Here is a 22228-nt window from a genome sequence, read left to right on the forward strand (position 1 = left end):
TGGGTCATTAGAAGTTCTGTACAAGAAACAAGCAAAGACCGAATGATTTTATTTTCACATTAACTACATTGGTGTTAAATCTGAAAACAACACACATAAACTTTATTGGAATTAAATCTGAGAAGAGCAAAGGCATGGAGTACAGGTCCAAAACTCCAAACATGCAGTGCCAACTTCCAAAGATTCATTTCAGTATAAATAGAAGTAAAAAGGAGTTTTTTGCACAATGCCTACGAAGAAGGAGGTTGCGAAATCCGAGAAACATGTAGACTGAGCGGGACAAAAGATTAGTGATCAAAAGACACAAGTTTTGGTTTCCATGTTTCCACTGAAACTGAGTTTCCATTGGATACTTTTCTCTATTGAGCACACATAGAGATACCAACCTATCCAATACCATATCCCCTCTTCACGATCTTCCGGTCAAATGTTCTGATGCCGTCTTCAAGGAAAACTTTACTTGTAAAATATAATCCTGAAATCCAGTTATATAGTTGAAAAAAAATCATAATGCAAAAGTCCACTTTCTATAATGTTAACCGTGAAATTCAATGATATTTAATCATAATAGTGTTGAAGCTTGACTGTTTAGTTACTGAAACTGTTAAATGTGTTGAATAGTTCATTCATTTTACCATGTCACCTTTTACTCTTGCCGAGCCATCTAAATTAAATTAAACTTCTCTCCCAATAATTCATAGATGGAACCCATTTCATTGATTAATTGATGTATATACTAACCTAGCATGCATATGTAGCACCAACTGCTATGTAGTTAAACTTGTGCTACCAAAAAACTTGGTGAGATAGTTGAATCATAATCACTCAAGCTTTATCATCCATTGATTTTTTATAGTTATATTTGTTATTTAGCAATTCATTTATTTTCTACATTAGATTTTACTACGAATTCATTCTATTGCTAGATCATCTCCAGAAATTGAACTACTCGTTGTCCATTTTACTAATAGTCACTGTTTTCATGGTCGACCATGGGCAATGTAACGGAGTGTGATAGCCTAGGGCCCAATCATCAATAAATTGTGAAAGTATGTTTGCAAAACATAAAACCAGCAATAATAAAAAGTTAAAAAGAATTTGCTGATGGATACCTAACTCCACCACAATGAAGCGTCAAGTAGAAGCAATCATATCAGACGATGTGAAATCTTAAGCTTTGTATTATCACGTTCATTTTACATTGTGCTGGAGTTAGGTATCCATCAGCAAATTCATTTTAACTTTCTATTATTGCTGGTTTTATGTTCTGCAAACATGCTTTCACAAGTTATTGATCTATTGTGCCCTTATTTGAGATGGGCCCTAGGCCATCACGCTCCTTTACATGGCCCATGGTCGACCGTGAAAACACTGACCATTAGTAAAATGGACAACGAGTAGTTCAACTTTCTTACGATGATCTAGCAAAAGAATGATTTTGTAGTAAAATGTAAGGTGGAAAATAAATGAATTACTAAATATCAAATATAAATAAAAAAATCAATGGAAGATAAAGCTTGAGTGATTATGATTCAACTATCTCACCAAGTTTTGTAGTAGCACAAGTTTAACTTCATAGGGGTTGGTGCTACATATACATGCTTGCTTAGTATATACATCAATTCATAAATGAAATGAGTTCCATATGTGGATTATTAGGAAGAGAAGATTAATTTAATTAAGACGGCTACACAAAAGTTAAAGGTGACATGGTAAAATGAATGAACTATTCGACACATTTAACAGTTTAAATAACTAATTAGTCAAGGTACAATACTGATATGATTAAATATTATTGAAATTCATGGTTAACATCATACAAAGTTGACTTTTGCATTATGAATTTTTTAACTATCTAACTAGATTTCATGGTTAATATGTTACAGAGTACTTTTTCCCTTCAAGACGGCATCAAAACGTTTCACCGGAAGATCATCAAAAGGAGATATTGTATCGGATAGGTTGGTATCTCTATGTGTGCTCAATAGAGAAAATTATCCAATGAAAACTCAGTTTTAGTGGAACATGGAAGACGAAACTTGTGTGTTTGGATCACAAATCTTTTGTCCAGGTCAGTCTACATGTTTCTCAGATTTTGCAAACTGCTTCTTATGGGCATTGTGCACAAAACTCCTTTTTTATTTCTATCTATACTGAAATAAATCCTTGGAAGTTGGCACCGCATGGTTGCAGTTTTGGACCTGTACTCCATGCATTTGCTGTTCTCAGATTTAATTCCAGTAAAGTTTATGTGTGTTGTTTTGAGATAAGAATGTAGTTATGTGAAAATAAAATCTGCTTTCGCATGTTGTTTTGGTCCGAACATATAAACTATTGATCATCAGCCCCTCAGATTGACCAGAAATTTGTCGGTTTTCTTTTGTTATCAAAAGTCAGTAAGCCTATTCTCACTCGGATGTGCAACATGGTGCCGCATGCACGCTTTGCTTTGGGTTCGACTGGTAACAAAAAAACATATTTTCTCAAAGAACAAGGAGATTAACAAGTGGAGCCAGTGTTTGCAAACTTGCCGAATACCCCACAGACCAAAACCCTCACCAGTTACTAACTACAAGAGAGCAGACGTTTGATCGGACAAAAGCACTGTACCAAACGGTTCAGGGAAGACACATGGTGTCACTAGTGTGTCGATTCTGGTAAAACAAACTGTAGATGTGCAAAAAATCCCTCCTACCACGTTAAATGCAAAAATACATAGAACGGGGAGCTTGCAAGGAATCGATCTTGAGACCTCTAACTTAAGGCACACACTGGTAGCCACTTCACATCACCACTGCAAATATAGCATAATCTTTTGAAACATGAACAATCTTCACATCACCACAACAAATATAGCTTGCAAGGACTATAATGTGTAATATATAAGAACACACAACAGTGTTAATATATACGAAAACATTTCTGAAATAATTTGAAACTTTTAATGAAAAAAGACGTGAACTATTTTGAAATGCCGAATAGTTGTTGAAACTGTGACTAAATTTGAAAACACAAACATTTTCAGAATTTTCTACAGGATTTAGAAAATGAACATTTTTTTAAAAAAATTCCATACATCTTTTAAAACATGAACAACTTCCGAACATCTTTTCGAAACATGAATAATTTTTAAAATTTATGGTTTTTTTAGTTTTTGTTTGTTCCGTTTTTATTCTGTTTTTATCTTTCTTTTTCTTTTCTTTTTCAAAATTTTTGAACTATTTTTAAATCATGAACTTTTTCTTAAATCCGTGAACATTTAAAATACGTGAACATTTCCTTTAATTTGCGAACTCTATTTTCAAGAATGTTCTTACATTCAGAAAAATGTTTGCGTTGTGTAATATTGTTCAGAGTTTCAAAATGTGTCCCTGTTTTGAAAGTTTGTTCGCAAATCCAAAGAATGTTCGATTTTCCAAAAAAAAATCAAAATTGAAAAATTCCATGTTTTCAAAATGTATTTACAAGTTACAAAAATGTTCATGTTTTCCCCAAATTTTGTTCAAAAGTTTTTAAAAATGGTTGTGGAATTTTAAAAAAATCATGTTGTCAATTTTTTCCTAGTTTTATTTTTTTTATAAAATTTGAAACAATTGTCATGTATACGAATTTTGTTCATAAATTCTAAAAATATTCATGAATTTATATCTGTTTTAATTTCTTACAAAATTGTTCATGTTTCGGAAGATGTTCGGGAATTTCAAATTAGAAAACATGTTTGTCTTTTCCACTTTTTTCATAAATTCAAAATCAATTCAGCATTCAAAATTGTTCATTTTTCTTCCAATCAAAGTTTTTTTTCAGAAATGTTTTCATATATATGAACGCTGCTGTATGTTCTTATATATTTCGTGTTGTAGAACATCACAAACAGCAGTGATGTGAAGTTGGTAGAATTGCGCGCCTTAAGTCGGAGGTCTTGAGTTTGAGTCCTCGTGAGCCACCTTTTTCTTTGTATTTTTACGTCGCTTAGATAGAACGTGGTTGGAGGGACATGACTTAGTGGGCCAGCCCACTCGCTCATGCCTGTGCAAATCATATACATGGGTCTGCGTATACATTTTGCCAAAGGTCCATATTACTCTTTATGCGTTTGGTGAAGGAGGTGTGCTGAAGCGGAGCTTGTGCAAAATTGTGATTCCGTGTCATACATTTCCCAGCCCTACAAAGTACTGATATGACTCCTATAGGGATGGGAGAATATCTTCTTCAAAAACTACTTTAGTGCTAATTCTTTTTAGACGGCTTAAAAAATAAGCTGCCTTTTCCAGCTTAAAAAAATAAGCCGGCTCTAATTTTTTTAAGACTTCTAAGCTAGTTATCCCGCCCCAATGAATATAAGAGGTGGCTTATGGAAAAAGCTGAGGAGAGGGAGATTAAGAACTGGCCTTTAGTCCCATTTGCTATAGCTTGAGGCAGACTCAAGGCGAGCATATTCAGGACCAATACGTTGTTGCATCGACATAGATACAATTACGGGTTAATCTATTGTTATTTCCAAAAGTAGGTGGTAGGAGGGACATGGCTTAATGGACCGGCCCGGTCACTCGCACCTATGCAATTCGTATCCTTTATCCGTTTAATAGTGAGGGACGTGGGGCTCGTGCAAAATTGTGATTCTGTTACCAGAGTAATGAGCGTGTATCTCTTGCTTTCTTTTAGCCGATGGCTGTAAGTATCAAGCATCTGAAGATTTTAGGGGAGAAATTCCTTCATTAACAGTTTACTCAAGGAGAACGCGAGACTGTACCGTCGGCTACCTGCTGGTGTCAGAGTCGGGGCTGCCTGCTGCGACGCTGCCGTCGCCTCCCTTGGTCCTCGCCGAACCTGTTTAGCACCGGATCTTGGATGGGATACTCCGGCACGCAGCAGACCACCTCGACGCCCACCGTCCAGCGCACGGTGAAACGGCACGCGCACCTCTCCACGCCGTCCACCTGCATATTTGGTCTGCGCCTATTACTACTCAAGCATATGCGTGTGTTGACAAACGCACTGAGTAGAGCGCGACGAGGAGGACATACAGTCTCGAGGACAGCGTCGTAGTATTTGGGCTCGTCCTCGTCGCCGTAGATATCGCAGGCGAGGCAGAGCCGGTCGCCCGGGCGGAGATCGCCGCAGCGGGCGTTGTTGAGGGCCGGGATTTCCCGGCGGAACCTCGCGCGGAGCGCGTCCACGTCGCCTGGCGATGCGAGGTCAGCCCCTGGATCGTACCATTCGTCCGCATCCTCGGGGAATTTCTCAAACATGACGCGTAGCCAGCCGTCCTGCACCACCACGCGCGCACCGTCCCACGCCTTGTCGAACCACGCGCGGTGCTCCATTCGGGGCCGTGGGCGGCGGCGGCGGCGGCAGCGACACGGTGGCCTTCCGCTTTCGCGACTTCGGCATTTCAGGGATACTGTGGGAGTGGCGGCGCTCTGGGTGGTCGGTGGGATTTGGGCCCTCGAGAGGACTGGGCGGCGGGTTTCTCAATGCTTTATACCGTCCAGATTCTAACAATCTTTCTAGGTTTTAGGTTTAGCTTTGGTTGACATAATGTGCATAAACACCCCTCGATAAAAAGAAAAACATAATGTGCAAATACTTTCGCGGTATACTCCCTCCGTTTTGTAAATAGAAGTCCTTTTAGATATTTCAATATAAACTACATACGGATGTATATAGACATATTTTAGACAGTAGATTCATTCATTTCGCTCTGTATGTTGTCCATTATTGAAATCTCTAAAAAAGATTTATATTTAAGAATGGAGGGAGTATATCTATATACCTTTTTTAAATAAACATATTTTATTCCTCAGATAATAGATATATCATTTACAATATAGTGAGAAATAAAATCAGGGATTATAGATTCCCAAACATAGAAGATTTTTCACTAAAAGAAGTTCTCCACTAGATTGTGAGCCACATCATTTGCTTCATGGCGACATTGTGAATATAAGACACTCGCAAGTTTCAGCCTAAATGTTTGCACTCAAGTATCATTGCAACATCTGAGCCCACATATGTTTCTGGTTGTTGCACTGCTTCCGCCACAACGCTACTATCTGATTCACTAATCACTTTCTTGCATCCGATCCTCCTTGCATCCATTTCGGATCGTTGTCATCTCCGCTGAGTCAACGCTGGTCACCTAAGGAACGCGCCATGTTGCCGCAGCAATGAAGTTCCCTCTTCCATCATGGGTAAAAGCGCCTGTTGCATCTAGAATGTTTTAACTCGGGAAGCATCATCAACATTTATTTTGACCACATCCCTACTCGGCCTCTTCCACATATTATCATGGCTTCTTGTAGGCTCTATATACCTATTGATAAAGTACGGAGTGTTTCTGCCCGTCCGCCATCGTATGTTTTATAAAAAAAACAAGTGTTTTTCTAAATATTCCACGATCCAGTATTAAGTCCCTCTTCTTTATCTCTATCTGTTGGGCTTCGGCCCAACTTCTGTATCCACTGTCACGCACAGCTGGGCACTGGTTAATTAGTATTCTGAGTTCAGCTACAGTATGCCCAGTTCACTATGTTTTCAGGCCGTTTAGATCCATGGTCTTTATTATTTACAGAGCATATGTTAAAATGACCATGCTATAATTTTACAACTGTTACTCGGATTAAAATAATTTATATACATAATTTGACCAGAAAAAATGTTTAGTTTTCAACCGTGCTATTAGTCGTTCTTGTTAACTAATATAACAAAAATTAGGGCAAAACCTTAATTAAAACATAATGTGCACACACACACACACAATATATATATATATATATATATATATATATATATATATATTTTATGAATGTTTTACACTATGTTTTTACATTCGTAATTTTACATAATATAAAATATTTTTTACGGCGAGTACATATTGTCTTACATTCTCTTTTTATGTATGAAATAAGAAAAAATTTACGAAACGTAAAAATACGGTGCATTGATGTCAAAATAAAGAGGGGGTGAAGAATAACTATTCCTCATCCAGGATGACGAATAGCGCGACCCTATATATATATATATATATATATATATATATATATATATATATATATATATATATATATATATATATATATATCCAAACTGACTAGACATTGTTTCGACCAACATAATCAAATTTCAGATTAGAGACATTGTTTTATATAAACTAAGTTTATACCCCTTACTAATTCATCTTTGGAGCCTTGGTTTCGAATGTGTGCTTCAGTTGGGCATCAATCGATACGACAAAGGCTTTAATATCATAGATGCTAAGAAGAACATGACCCCTTCATTATTTGTTTTTATAATAATGAAAACTAGCTTGTGTCTCACATAATTGTGCAGATGATTACTCTTGTTTTTTTTTCAAAAAGGAGGAATACCCCCGTCTCTACATCAACCAATGCACACAACCATTTTATTATATTATTCCACATAGCCAAGCAAACCAAATACAATGATCAAACAAAAGCCACTAGCCAGACCACTACTGCCACTACACTTGGTGACATGCCTCGCCGCATATCAACACACAACATCTATTCCGATTGCCTCATGAAGCTACTCGCTAGCAAGCCGAGAGTACCAACCGGCACGCTCTAGGATCAGCTGCCTCCATCTTCCGCATTCCCATCTTCAGTACTGATCAATGCATTCACCTCGTCAGGCCATACTACCATAGATGTCACCATGACGCCAATAAAGTGCCACCATCCTGCACGCGTCCATGCACACGCTCCTGTCGCCGAAACTCCGTTGTGTCATGCCACCGAGACCCGTCGTCGATGATGCATTAGAAACCAGGCCGCTCCACCACATGTGCACTCGAGTTAGCACTTGCTCCACAACGATGCCTCCAGCAAGGAGCGCGGTGCAAGACGTCGCCATCGTCTGATCCGGTAACAGATCTAGGGTTTCCCCCGGAGCATGCCGAAAGGAGCGACGCGACATTGCTACGACGATGCCTTCAATAGGGTAACGACGCCAAGAGACGTCGCGCGCCATCGTCCGCCATGACCGCCTTGTGGTCATTTCTATATCATATTGACTCGACAACATGGCATTGAAGTATGAATCACGATGAACTATTCATACTAACATAAGTATGTCCTATATCTATATCTATACTTCTATACTTAATATTAAAGGTTGGAACCTTTCATAGTTCTTCATATGTCATCTTTTTATATTCGTTGATTTTATGTTAACCATGAAGATTGACGATTGAGATTTAAAAATAGATCTACACACGTATAAGAAAAAAAAGCGTTGCGCAAAAAAAGTCCCAGACTCGTAACACAGTTCCACCTTTTTGAGTTGCATAAGTATTTGCTGGATCGGACTCTATGCAATCAGTATGCTACAAAGATAGTCCTCGCAAATAAAAAATATGCTACAAACAAACAAGAAAAGCTGTACCGAGAAAACAAAAAGAACTATTCGATCGTTGTGGATACATGCATATGTGTGCGTAACTGTCCGACGAAATTAAGTGGCAAGATCAACTAGCTTGTTTTTGCACGGCAATCAACTAGCTAGCTTGCCGTATGTGCTAGCCTCCACAGAATCAATCTAGAGGTCTACTTAGCCTAGCTTCGTACGTACAAATCAGGTGCACTTATACACACGTCCTCCTCGATCGATGGGACCAACCTTACATTGCTCTCTCTTTTCCCTACGCCAACCTCTCGTGAGTGGCGGCGGTGGCGGCGATGGGGCAGGTGATGGCACGGCGCCGGTCGAGTCCCCGCGTAGTCGGATCACAAGGAAGCGAAGGAGAAAGAATATGACTAGCCCCTCCAACATGGACCTGCATTGGCTATGTCGTTCCACGGCGAGCGCGAGCGACGATAGAAGCATTTCTATCTGGCCAAGACGCAACATAGTTGGCTCGTCAAGGATTTCCTGTTGAACACCACAATAATATGATGGATCAACCACGCAAGTCACGCCCCATCGTGGGTTCTCCCTGTCGAGGCGGGCTCAACTGCTCACCTCTGGGTCGTTGTGCAAGACACTGGAAAGGAGGGGAAAGAGAAACGGACAGACACCATGCCTTGATGAGATGCAGGCGGGTTAGCGTCCTCCCACCATGCCACGGCTGTCGCCAGTCGTCGTGCGGGCGTCCGGAGCGTTGTTGTGCATGGCACTCCTGCCTCGCCTCAGCCGTCGTGGCGCGCGGTCGCCCAGAGCATCATGGACGACACCCGTCCCGCACATGGCCCTCCCGTCTTGTGCGCAGGCAGCAAGGAGTGGTCTTTAGCATTTACTCCCTCATACCCCTGCTCATCATTCGCAAAGCCAGGCAGCTAAAACAGACATGCATACAATGTAGCTTTAGAAGCAAAGATGAATTTGTTCTGTTCAAGCATGCACATAACATATGCCTGGGAAGGAGCTATCGGCGATATTGGGAGGAGTAGGGTCTCCTGGTCATGAGCCTGGGCATCACGCTGCTCTTCATCGCGGACGCTGAGTGGTATCACACATGTCTGGCACCCTGTGCATACGCTTGGACGGCGGATCTGGATGAGGCTGTGGATGGATGTTCTCCTCTTTCAATTATAGATATGGTTAGCAGCAACAATAATTACGTAATTGTTAAGTACAAAGTAATTTCTGAATTAATGATTATATGGAATTTTTTGAAGTGAGCTCGGCCACCACTCGATCGGCGGATCGGGATGAGGTTGGGTGGATGTTCTCTTCTTTCAATTACAGATACAGTTAGCAGCAATAACTACCTAATTGTTAAGTACTTCCTCCGTTTGCGAATAAGTGTACATCTAGCTTTTGTCTTAAGTCAAAGTTTTAAAACTTTGACCACCTTTTTAGGAAAAAGTAAAAGCATTTATGGCACCAAATTAGAATCACTAGATTCGTTTTGAAGTGTACTTTGATAATATATCAGTTTGTTGTTATATATGTTACTACTATTTTCTGTAAAGTTGGTCAAAATTTTAAAAGTTTGACTTAAAACAAAAGTTAGATGTACACTTATTCGTGGATGGAGGGAGTACTGGATTATATTTAGCAGCAATAACTACCTACAGTTAGCAGCAATAACTACCTAATATTCTGAATTGATGATTATATTTAATTTTTGAAGTGAGCTCGGCCACCACTCGATCGACGCTGCGTGGAGTCGTAGGGGGTGCCAATGCATGGGTGCTTAGATGAGGTGCTAAGCACATTAAATAGCTTAGCAACTATACTCCCCAATGCATATGTGCTTAGCTTGTGGTTGCTAAGCTTGCTTCATTTAATGATTTAGCAACTAAAGCTCTTCATGTATTGGTGGGCTTCCTTCCTTTAAATGTTTTGCTTAGGTTCACGCGCTTAGCATTGGTTCTTCCTGGGTTACCACACTCATCTCTCTCCTCTTAAATAACCTGCCACATCAGATTTTTTGCCTACGTGGAAGGCTTAGCACCTGTACAAGGTGAAGCATTGGGAGGAGCCGAAGTCGGCGTTCGTCCTCAGTATTGGGTCATGTCGTCTTTCCACTGGCAATAAATCATGTGTTTTCTGTCTTGCCGACTTCTTTGGAATTACCAAACCAGCACAACCATACTGGTACTGCTTCTATAGGGAATATTATGTATTCCTATAATCATGTCACGATCACCCTCTATTAGCAACTCAAATTCATTGCCAATTGGTGGACTATCTGAATCAAATAGCACTCCAGCATCAGTATTTTGTTCTTCTACTTAATTAGGCTATTTTTCATTACATAAAGAACAATGCAAACCTGTTGTGCAGTCAGCTTAAGGCTGGTCACAATGGGCAGAAACTTAGGAGTAACATCACACACTCCAATGCAACTTTGCTTATGAGGCACATATTTAATAAAGAGAGAGCTGCTTGTGGTAACTAGCTAAAGTTACCGGAACATCACACACTCCAAGAAACAATGAGTCTATAACCTAATAAATACATCGTTGCATGACACTATATACATATTCCTACCCACTATGGAGGTAGTAACATATTCTAAGAAAGTGTGTAGGTTACTAGTTTATGTTCCTGCCCATTGTGTCTAGCCTAAGCTGGTTTTGTATCACTTTTTATGATATTCCCCCATGATAGCCGGATATGTGTCCGAAAATTGAAAGGAGCGCTCGTCCTCGCCTGCACACTTTATCCCCGCTGCATGTTCGTCTCTAGATCTGAACTGGCGGGAGTATACTATTAATGTTAGGAATCATGGGGCCCATTGCACAGTGCATGGTCGTGTGAGATCGTCCTAGTACAGGTGACTCATTCCATCATGTACCGTTGGCCCACAAGGAAAGTTTCTCAGGTACTCCTAGGTGACAAGCGTGAAGCACATATGAAGTCTTGACTAATGCATCAGCTTGGAACTGGATTCCACGTATTATTACTCTTTTTCTTTTGAGTTGCATATATCATTAATTCATTCTGAATGAATGGACAAACTATGATTTGTATTGTTCTTTTTTCTATTGATGGTTTAGTGCTTCATAAATCATTCTGAAAGCAAATTCTCCATTTAACAGAAACAAATCTTCATCGCTGTGAAAATATCCTCGTGTAGTTTTAAACATTATTTACTAATTCTAACCTAGAAAAGAAGTCCTCGCCATTTGATTTTACGTGAAGGTTTATAAGAATCTTTTCCGTTTGATTGATTTATATCTATTTGGGTTTGATTTTATTTTATCCACACACTGCGCAACAAGTCATCTTGCGTGAGCAAAAGTTGCACGTCCGTGACGCACAACTGTATATCAATTGGTCACGCGCAACTACAGTTGCACACCCAACTACCTTTCATTTTTAAAATACACAGTAATATTTTTAAAATAAACATTGAACATTTTTCAAAGTCATGGCAACCATTTTTTAAATACACATTGAACATTTTTTTAACAAACATTGAACATTTTTCAAAGACATGGCAAACATTTTGTAAACAAACATTAAACATTGAACAATGCGTTGCATTGGAGCTCCATCGGCAGCGAGGCCCGGGTCGCAGCACCGGCAGCGTTGCATTGGAACTCCGTTGGCGGCGGGGCCCAAGTCGCAGCACCGGCGGCGTTGCATTGGAGCTTCGCTGACGGCGACATCTGGGCATCCGAATCATAGCATCGCGTTGCATTGTAGGTCCGTTCGGGGGGAGGCCTCGGATTGCAGCACCGGCTGTGTTGCATTGGAGCTCCGCCGGCGGCGACATATGGGCATCCGGGTCGCAGCAGTGTGTTTCCTTGGAGCTCCATCGGCGGGGAGGCCCTGGTTCGCAGCATCGGCGGCGGTGCATTGGAGCTTCGCCTGTGGCGAGGCCCGGGTCGCAGCACCGGCGGCGTTGCATTGGAGCTCCGTTGGCGGCGACATCTGGGCCACAACAATGCGCGTAGATGCTAGAGAAGGTGGTTGGAAGAAGGAGGCAGAGAGACTAGAGCGCATCGATAGATGGGGATTCGGAGAAGACGAGAGTGGGGAGAAGATTCGGGATAGACGTGTGTGGGCCCCGTGTGACACGTTCGCACTCAGGACATGGTTTACGCACCTAGCAAATCATTTTAAAGTACACACATTTATGATACATAAAGGATCACATTATGATACACAAATAATAAACTTTTAATGCATGATGATTCTTTTTAAAAATGCACAACAGATATATTTTTGGTACACTGTGTTTTTTGAAGATATATCATGCACATTTTCAATACATGGTGAATATTTTTTAAATACATGGTGAACATTTTTAATACAAAATGAACACTTTTCAATGTATGGTTAAAGGTTTTGAATTATACTATGGGAAATTTTGGCAAACACAATGAATTTTTTAAATACATGAGGAACAGTTTTTAAATTAGCTGATGAATTTAATTAATACAGGATGAACACTTTTAAACATTTAAGAGAAAAAATTCATGTAACTATAATAAAGAGTGTTAACGCATGATGGGTATTTTTATATCACATGATAAACATGTTTGAACTATGCTATGAATAATTTTTAGTGCACGACAGATAAGATTTTAAATACAACATGGTTTTTTAATATGTGATGATTTTTTAACATGATGAACATTTTTTACCACACTTTTTTTGTAATACACATGAACTTTTGTTATATCCGCGAACATTTCTTCTATGTACGTGAACACCTATATTTTTTTAGCTCTTGTATTTTACCCAAAAGAATAGTAAAGCTGGAAATAAAATGTAAAGAGAACCAAAGGAAAATAATGGTAATAGAGTGTTCGCCCACTAGCATTTTTACGGAAGTGTGTTGCTAACTTTATCTGTTTTAGAGGAAGTATGTTGCTTTTTTTGTGAAACAGAGGATGCATGTTGCTTTTTTTTGTGAAATAGAGGAAGTATGTTGCTAGCCCTTTTTACTCACGAAAAAGTACCCACAAAATAGCAGCGTCTACCAACTGTACACCCTGTCATGTGCAGCCCACCCAAACGTTCACTCACAGCTTCGTCAACTCTCGGTTACCAAGCAGTAAATGACACCTCCAACATCAAACTGTCCCATTGGTCCACTTAGCAGGAGCATGCGAGCTCGTCCACCATATCGCCTCTCTCGAGATGTGTCCCACTATATCCTGCTCCTTCCTTTTGCAACCAAGAGCATGCAGCTAGAGCTGGCTTATATCCATCCATCCGCCATGGCCGGCTCCAAAGGCAACACTCCTATCATCCTGTGCGTGATGCCAACGATATATATGTGATCTTAGCAGGCTATATCATTAATCAACATGCCATCTTTTTGTTCTACTTTTCTTGTTTTGTTCAGATTTATTTATGTCCAAATGTCTACGCACAACTATGAAACTCTATTTCCGGAATCATAGAAGGCAATTTGCGATGTTGCATATATAGCATCTTCAATTTATTTAGAGATCATTTATCATTGTTATGGAAATCTCATTTGTTAATTTATAGTGGACCATAATTATATGCATGATTGGTGATATAAAGGTTAGCTGATTTGACAGTAGATGAAAACCATAGCATGTACGTTGCACTTTTGCTTCAGACTGTAGCAAATGCTTTTATTCTCATGGAGTTTTATACTGTAAATTTCTTCAAACTTTTGCTCATGCTAAGCAAAAAGTGAATAACTAAACAGAGCAAAGTGTGGATTCTGCTTATTACTCAACACATTTGTTGGGAAACTAAGAATTTCAAACGAAAGATCTGCACTCCCCTCCATATTTACCATTGTTTACCAGCAATTAGCATGTCCAGATTATGTCGCGCCGTTGTTTTTTAGGAGTCGAGGAAGACGTGGCTCATATCAATAAACTAATAATTGATAGTTACCTTTTTTTCACCCGGATCAGTTACTTTTTTTTTCTAGAATATGCACGAACGTGCATATCATATATCGATAGAAGAAAAATAGGAGTAGAGCCCTCCACCAAAGTTTACATACACCTGTTTACAAAAAACAGGGGCCACAGTGGCACCCAACTCAACAGCCGACTATTCTGGGCTAGCTCACCATGAAACCCTACTTTTAATTGATCATCATTCTGTGTTTGCTATGTTAATGTACCACATATTATTTTCTCTCTCCCCTTGCAACGTACAGGCGTTTGTGCTAGTAGTATCCTATTTATAGAAATAATAGGTTGATGACTTGATGTGTAGTTTCTGTGTAGTCTTAATTAGACACCTACAGAAATCAGAATACAAGTGTTGGTTTTAAAAAAAACTGATTCGCCCGCTCCGTTTCCACGGGCGGGGAGGCGAAACCTGCTTCGTCTCTCCCACACCTCATCCCCCCTCGGCGCAGCCGGGCAAAGCCCAGCCAGCGTAAACGATGAGGGGGATCCTCTTCCTTCTTGGATGGGTGCATTGCAGCGCGGGATGTGTGGTGCCTCAGCCATGGTGTGACGCTCGATCCGCACGTGGCAGCGGTGAAACGTGTGTCCGGGCCGGCAGTGTAAGCAGGCGAGGGATCAACTACGGCTGCGCAGGGGTACCTTGGTACGTGAATCTGGCGCGTGGCGGTTCCGACTGGGCCGTGGCGGTACGCGGTAGTTCATGCAGGTCCGGGGCGGCATTGCGACCTTACCCCTCCTAGCCACTTGTGGCTGCTAGGTCCGACGCCCAGTAGCAGGCCCTGATGGATGGCGCCGGAGGCTCGTTGTGTGGCGCCAGTCTGATCAGTTTCAAAAGGCAGGGGTGATCTACGGAGGTTAATATATATGTCATGACAGCGGCTCTGGTTCCATGTGAGTGGGCCAGTGGGTAGCTGTAGCCTGGCAGGCGACCGTTGGTGATCTTCCCTGTTGCAAGGGATCTTGTTTTGGGGCAAAATGGGGGCCTTATGCCGCTTCGCCTGTCGATGGTGTTTGAGTGTTGTGGCGGTGGTTGAGGGGCAGTCTTGGATGCTAGGGAGCCGCAATGCTCGTGGGCGAAGCTCATAGCTGGGTTGTTGGCTTACTGTCATGATCATGTGGGCGGCGTTGTAGTTGGTGTCCGAAGATCTCTGGTGGTGGTGCGACAGGTGGTCTCACACCAGGCTGCTCCATGTTCCAAAGGCGGAGGGTGCTTGTTGGGGTTAAAACTTAGTCTGGTGTTAGCCAGGTCAACGGTGGCGGCATCCACTAGCATCGCCCCCTTCTTGAAGGCACAACCATGGTTACTCTCTGTCCTTGTCGCTCTGGGTGAAAACCCTGATCCTTTGGATCGGTTGGGGATGGCGCTTCGGTGTCGTATCCTTCCTATAGGTGCTGATTTGGAGTTCTTGGCTCGTCGTTATTCAGCTTCATATCTTTTGTGGTGGTTTGTCCAAGGTTGAGTGCTCCGTCGACTCCAAGTGGTGGTTTGTTTGCCCACCTATCATTTTCTTGGAGTTTTTGCAGGGTGTGTGGATGTTCATCAACATCATTGTATCATGCCTTGGTGTGTATATGTGGAGTTGTGTTGTCATTTGTACGGTGGTTGTTGCTTTATCTATAAAGCGAGGCAAAGCGTTTTGGTGAATAGATAACTACACAAAATTGAAGATTGCAACTCTGGTCTGTCAGTGAGTCATTTGTATGTATGTTATATTATGCTACTAGTATATTGCATTAATGTTTAGGCTTGCCGCTTGACTGTTTTTGCTAAGGCGACAAATAGATTGTGGTAGTACTAAATCAGTAAGCAAACCAAACGATTGCAGGCACCAGCGGAGGCTCATGGAGGCCAAAAGGGTACAACCCCCCCCCCCCCCCCCCCCCCCCCCCCCACACACACACACACCACCACCACCACCACCGCCCACCCACCCCAAAAGTGCAATATGTCTTGTACGTGCATAGCTAGCTTGCTTGATTTTTGTATGTACGTGAAGCTCTCGGTGAGAACCCTCCACAACAACTCGTCATAAGCTAAAACAAATAATATATTAAGATGTTCGTCTCTTAATTTCCCCAATTCAACATCATTTGCCCGTGACGTGTCCCCATGCATGGCGATTAGCTGAGATATCTTAAATAGAACCAGGAATGTCTATTAACTACAATATATTTAAATACAATAATAAGCAGAGTAAACATAGCCTGGCATATGAATCTTCGTAGGATCCAGAGTACACACATGACTAAAGGGTCCAAAAATATTAAGCTGATCAAAGGTACCCGATTCATTATTGTAAATCTATCAATAGTCGCGTCCTCGGTTACGGACATAGCTCGTGAGTAAGTCACACCATGGATCAACATTAATAAGTAATCTTGCACACTAAAGTTATATGCTTGGCACTGGTTAAGTGATGATATTTGTGAGATCATGAAGATGATCGTTGTGTGAACCAAAGTGTTGGTTTCGTTTGTGATCGGGGCATGATCACCGTTTGGTTATGAGGTAACCCGTTTGGTAAGAGAGTCCGAGGGACTCAATGCACAAGTTTGATTTCACTACATCAATAGTGTGTTATCGCATTGCATTTAACTTGATAAATTGTCATGATATTGTTTGCCATTATGTTTATGATTGTTGTGAGCTTGCAAATACATTCAATGTACTGACCTGACGTGTCATGCCAGATTTCAGGAAAGTCTTACCCGATCGGAGTGCTTCTCGTGTCTAGATTGTGTCCACATCGGTGTCCCTGTGCTATGGAGTTCCGCTTCGTCGCCATTCCGCTGCTGTGTAGTTATCGTGATCGAGACCCCTTCATGTTTATTAAATAATGTACATATTGTTCAGCTGCACCGTGTGTGCCGCTTGGCCTCGCTACTTGATGTAATATCGAACTTATGTTTCCGCTCGATTTCGTATATGTTATCCTTTTTCAAACATCCGCTCTCTCGTAGGTAGTAACTGGTGAGGGTATTGGAGCACACAGCAGCTAGTTTGCAAACACTGGCTACCGCTCGTCAATTCTCCTTGTTCTTTGAGAGAGAATAATTTTTTTGTGACTGGTTGAACACAAAGCAAAGCCTGCATGTGGCACCATGTTGCACATCCGAGTGAGAGCATAGGCTTACTGACTTTTGATAACAAAGGATAACCAAAAAATTTATGATCAACCTAAGGGGCTAATGATCAACCGTTTTATATGTTTGGACCAAAACAACATGCGAAAGGAGATTTTATTTTGACATTAACTAAATTGGAGATAAATCTCAAAACAACACACATAAAATTTACTGGAATTAAATCTGAAAACAGCAAAGGCATGGAGTACAGGTCCGAAACTCCAAACATGCAGTGCCAACTTTAATGGATTCATTTTAGTAGAGGTAAAAATAAAAAGGAGTTTTGTGCACAATGCCCACCGAGAAGCACGTTGCATAATCTGAGAAACATGTAGACTAATCTGGACCAAAGGTTTGTGATCCAAAGGCACAAGTTTCGGTTTCCATGTTTCAATGAAACTGAGTTTTCGTTGGACACTTTCTCTTATTGAGCAGGCATGTAGATATCAACCTATCAGATACAATACCCCCTCTTCACGATTCTCCGGTCGAACTTTTTGGTGCCCTCTTCAATGAAAGAAGTACTCTGTAAAATAGTAACCATGAAATTCAATTAGATAGTTAAAAAAATTCATAATGTAAAAGTCAACTTTGTACAATGTTAACCATCAAATTCAACGGATAGTTTAATCGTAACAGTTTTGAAGCTTGATTGTTTAGTTATTTAAACTGTTAAATGTGTCAATTAGTTCATTCATTTTCCCTTGTCACCTATTACTTTTTTCTAAACGACTTAATTAAATTAAACAGTTTTACTAAAGCACATCTAGATGTGCCATAAGTATTGCACATCAAAGTCATATGTCATTGATCTTACGTTGAGATTTGTGTGGATTTTTTTCTTTTTTCTTAATTAAACATCTCTTCCCAGTAATTCTTTTGCTACATCATCTTAAGAAAACTTTGCTCTACAATATAGCAACTTTATGAAAGATGCATACAATATAGCAACATAGAAAAGTCCTACATGAATTTGAACTAATATTCTAATAAAGCCAGTGCCCAATAGAGCCCCTTCTTTTATGTTGCCTTCTTACTAAGCATCTCAAAACTGGGAACCACATTTCTATATTGGACAACATAGTGACGGTTCAGGGAAGACATACACATGGTGGTGTCACTAGTGTGTCAATCGCGTCTGCTAAAACTAACTGTAGATCAGGAGGTCAATGGTTGGGAGCGCGAGTATCGTACATTTGGACATATGGTGGCGTGGGTCAGGAGGTCAATGGTCTGGAAAAGTCTTTTGGAAGAGATGGCAAGGGAAAGGAGCACGGCACGAGAACAGACTTGGAGCAGAAAAGAGAGAAAGAGTTAAGGAATGAATTGCATCGTAGGCAGGTAGAGTTGATGAAAGGCAGGACAAGATTGTTATGGGGATGCATCAAAAGGAGAGGTACAGTGAGTTTGCTGAAAGTTTGAGGTCTCGACAGAGGAAGCCAGACAGTTACATTAGAAAATTAAGGTCTAAGAGAGAGGATGATAGAAGAAGGAACTTGTCATAGCCAATGGAAAAAAAGAGAAGTTCAAAGCAGATCTGGGTTGTTAAGGGAGAGAAATATGCTCCTCATGATGCGTTCATTGGTGAGAAGCGACAGAAGGTGTCGTCTGTCTTTGAGCGTATCGAAGAAAGGACTTCAGCAGCGGACCCCGCCACGCGGGGCCGCCGAGACCAATTATCATCTTATCCTGGAACTGCCGTGGTTTGGGGTTGGACGTGGCTTTGGGTGAATTGAGAGACCTAATTAGGTCATACAACCCAGGGGTAGGTCTCCTTTCCTAAGTGAGACAAAGAAGAAAAGCGGAGCTATGAAAAATATAGTGGAGCATGGGTTTCAAACATGTTCAAACAATTGACTGTGTGGGGCGGAGTGTGGTGGATTGGCACTATGGTGGAAAGATGATTATGATGTCACTATTCGGCCGTGGTGTCAATATTTCATGGATGCGGTTATTAGCAGCGGGGATGGCTGCTGGAGGTTCACTGGAATCTATGGCGAGCCTCGAACGGAACTTCGAAACAAAACTTGGGATGCTATTCGTTACCTAAAGCGCCAAGATGATCTCTCGTGGTTGTGTACTGGTGATTTTTAAGAAGCTTGTTGGCAAGAGGAACACAAGGAGAAGAATGAGAGAGGTTGGACGCAAATGGACGAATTGAGAGAGTGCTTAACAGATTGTGGTTTCCTTGAATTGGGCTACTCAGGCCCTGCTATCCCGGCTCTCCAATATTGCTTTAAGATCTGTGCGAGGCAACTAACTTCGTATATGAAATTTTCTCTTTTTTGTTTCTCTCATATAGAACATGTTTTGAACTTCAAACTTTGCAGCGCAGCAAAACTTACTAACTAGTATGTGGGATAAAACTTACAGAATTTTTCGTCCAACATAAATACTAAAAAAATATGTTTTAATCAAATAAGACTTATTTTGTATATTTATGTTGGACGAAAAAATATAAAGTTTTTATCCTAGATTCTAGTTAGAAAGCTTTACCGTTCTGCAAAGGTTTGAATTTGAAGACATGTTCTACGTGAGATAAACATGGGTGCAGGTGCTCTAAAATATATTTTCGCCGTCATGAGGGATACAATGATATGATCAATATTGCATGGGAGCACTATGCACATACGGCTGATTCAATTGGTGGGACGTGGGCTTGTTTAAAGTATATGTCTGGCGATATGCAGAGATTGGCACACACTGAATTTGGATCTGTCCAGCGGGAGATTAAGAGCTTGAGGGAAAGGCTTGGACAGGCCCAGGAGCATGCTGATTCTCCGGCTTCCTCACTTGAGGTTCAAAATATTGAAGCTAGGCTTCATGAGCTGTATGAGCGGGAAGAAATCATGCAAAGACAGAGATCACGAGTTAACTGGCTGCATGCGGGAGACAGAAATACAAAGTTTTTTCAGAGTAGAGCATCACACAGAAGAAGAAAGAATACGATATTGAAATTAAAGAAGGGTGACGGGAGTTTTGCTCCTTCGGATAAGGAGATGGGAGCTATGGCAAAGGTTTTCTTTGAGAGTTTGTACACGTCGGATGGGGTTGCCAATATGGAGAGAATCCTTCAGAATGTTCAAGTTGGTGTGTCTGAAGATATGAATGCCCGTCATACTACTGCCTTTTCTGATGATGAGATTCAATAAGCTCTTTTTCAGATGGGTCCTACTAAGGCGCCAGGGCCGGATGGTCTACCCGCTTTATTTTACCAGAAACACTGGTCGCTGGTCAAACATGCGGTGTGCAAGGCTGTTAGGGATTTTCTCGAGGGGAAAGTGGTGCCGTCCGATTTTAATAACACAATTTTGGTTCTTATCCCCAAGGTCAACGCTCCAGAGATGCTCTCACAATTCCGACCGATTAGCCTTTGTAATGTTCTCTACAAGATTGCTGCAAAAGTGTTGGCTAATCGACTTAAGTGTGTGTTGCCAATTCTCATCTCTGAAGAACAAAGTGCTTTCGTACCGGGACGTTTAATCACGGACAATGTCCTTATTGCTTATGCATGCATTAACTCTATCCGGAAGCGGAGAAGAAAGAAGAGTCTTTGTACTGTCAAATTGGACATGATGAAGGCTTACGATCGTGTCGAGTGGAGTTTCCTTGAAGCGATGATGACACGGATGGGTTTCTCTCAGAGGTGGATTGATATGATTATGCACTGTATTACCTCGGGTAAGTTCTCGGTTCGTGTCAACAATGGGTTGTCGAAAATTTTCTCTCCGTCTCGAAGACTTTGGTAGGGTGATCCTCTATCTCCCTATTTGTTCCTGTTTTGCGTTGAAGGTTTTCCCGCTCTTCTCAATAGGGCTCAGCGAGACAAACAGATCCGAGGTGTGGAGTTTGGGAGGGACGGCCCTCACATAACTCACCTGTTGTTTGCGGATAATAGTGCTGTCTTCTTGGAGGCGGAGGCGAATATCATGTTGGAGCTAACTCATATTTTACAAGTCTATGAGGAGGCCTCTGGCCAAAAAGTTAATCTTCAGAAATGCTCTATCTTGTTTGGCAGGGGTTGTGAGGATGATGTAAAGGAATCTTTGAAAGAAACCATCAATATCAACTCTGAAGCTCTTTTTTTCGAAAAGGAACTCTGAAGCTCTTAGTGAGCGGTATCTTGGTTTACCAACTGTGGTAGGCCGGTCAAAAGATGGGTGTTTCAAGTATGCTAGGGAGAGATCTAGTGCAAAAGTGACGGGTTGCAAAGGTCAAGGGATGTCTAAGAAGGGAAGAGAGGTGCTGGTTAAATCGGTCCTCCAAGCGATGCCGACGTTTGCTATGAGTTGTTTCCAATTCACGAAGAAACTATGCCGGAATCTGACTTCAGTTTCATCAAACTTTTGGTGGGGAGCTGAAAATGGCAAACGCAAGGTGCATTGGGTGGCTTGGGACAAAATGTGCAGAAGTAAGCGGGTGGGTGGGACGGGGTTCAGGGATTTTGAAGCTTTCAATAAAGCACTGCTCGCAAAACAAGCTTGACGGATTCTTACTATCCCGGACTCACTGTGTGCAAAAGTTTTAAAGGCCAGATACTTTCCGCAGGGAGATCTTATGAAGGCTTCGATCCCTAAGAGTGCCTCACAAACTTGGAGGAGTATTATTTATGGTCATTTTTTACTGAAAGAAGGCCTCATTTGGCGTATAGGGAATGGAACCAAGGTAAATATGAGGTCTGACAATTGGATCCCAAGAGAAGGTGCGCTGAAGCCTGTTGGTGCTCGGGATATGTGAAATATTCGAACTGTGGATGAGTTGTTTGATTATTCTGGTTC

General features: G+C 41.2%; 1 pseudogene; it reads right to left on the bottom strand.

Moving 5' to 3' along the window:
- Positions 1 to 4695: 4695 nt before the first annotated feature.
- On the bottom strand, positions 4696 to 5391 carry LOC125519200 (uncharacterized; annotated as a pseudogene).
- Positions 5392 to 22228: the final 16837 nt, after the last annotated feature.

Source organism: Triticum urartu, chromosome 7A (assembly GCF_056163025.1).
Source record: "Triticum urartu cultivar PI428250 chromosome 7A, HENAU_Tu73, whole genome shotgun sequence".
In the NCBI taxonomy this organism is placed as follows: Eukaryota; Viridiplantae; Streptophyta; class Magnoliopsida; order Poales; family Poaceae; genus Triticum; species Triticum urartu.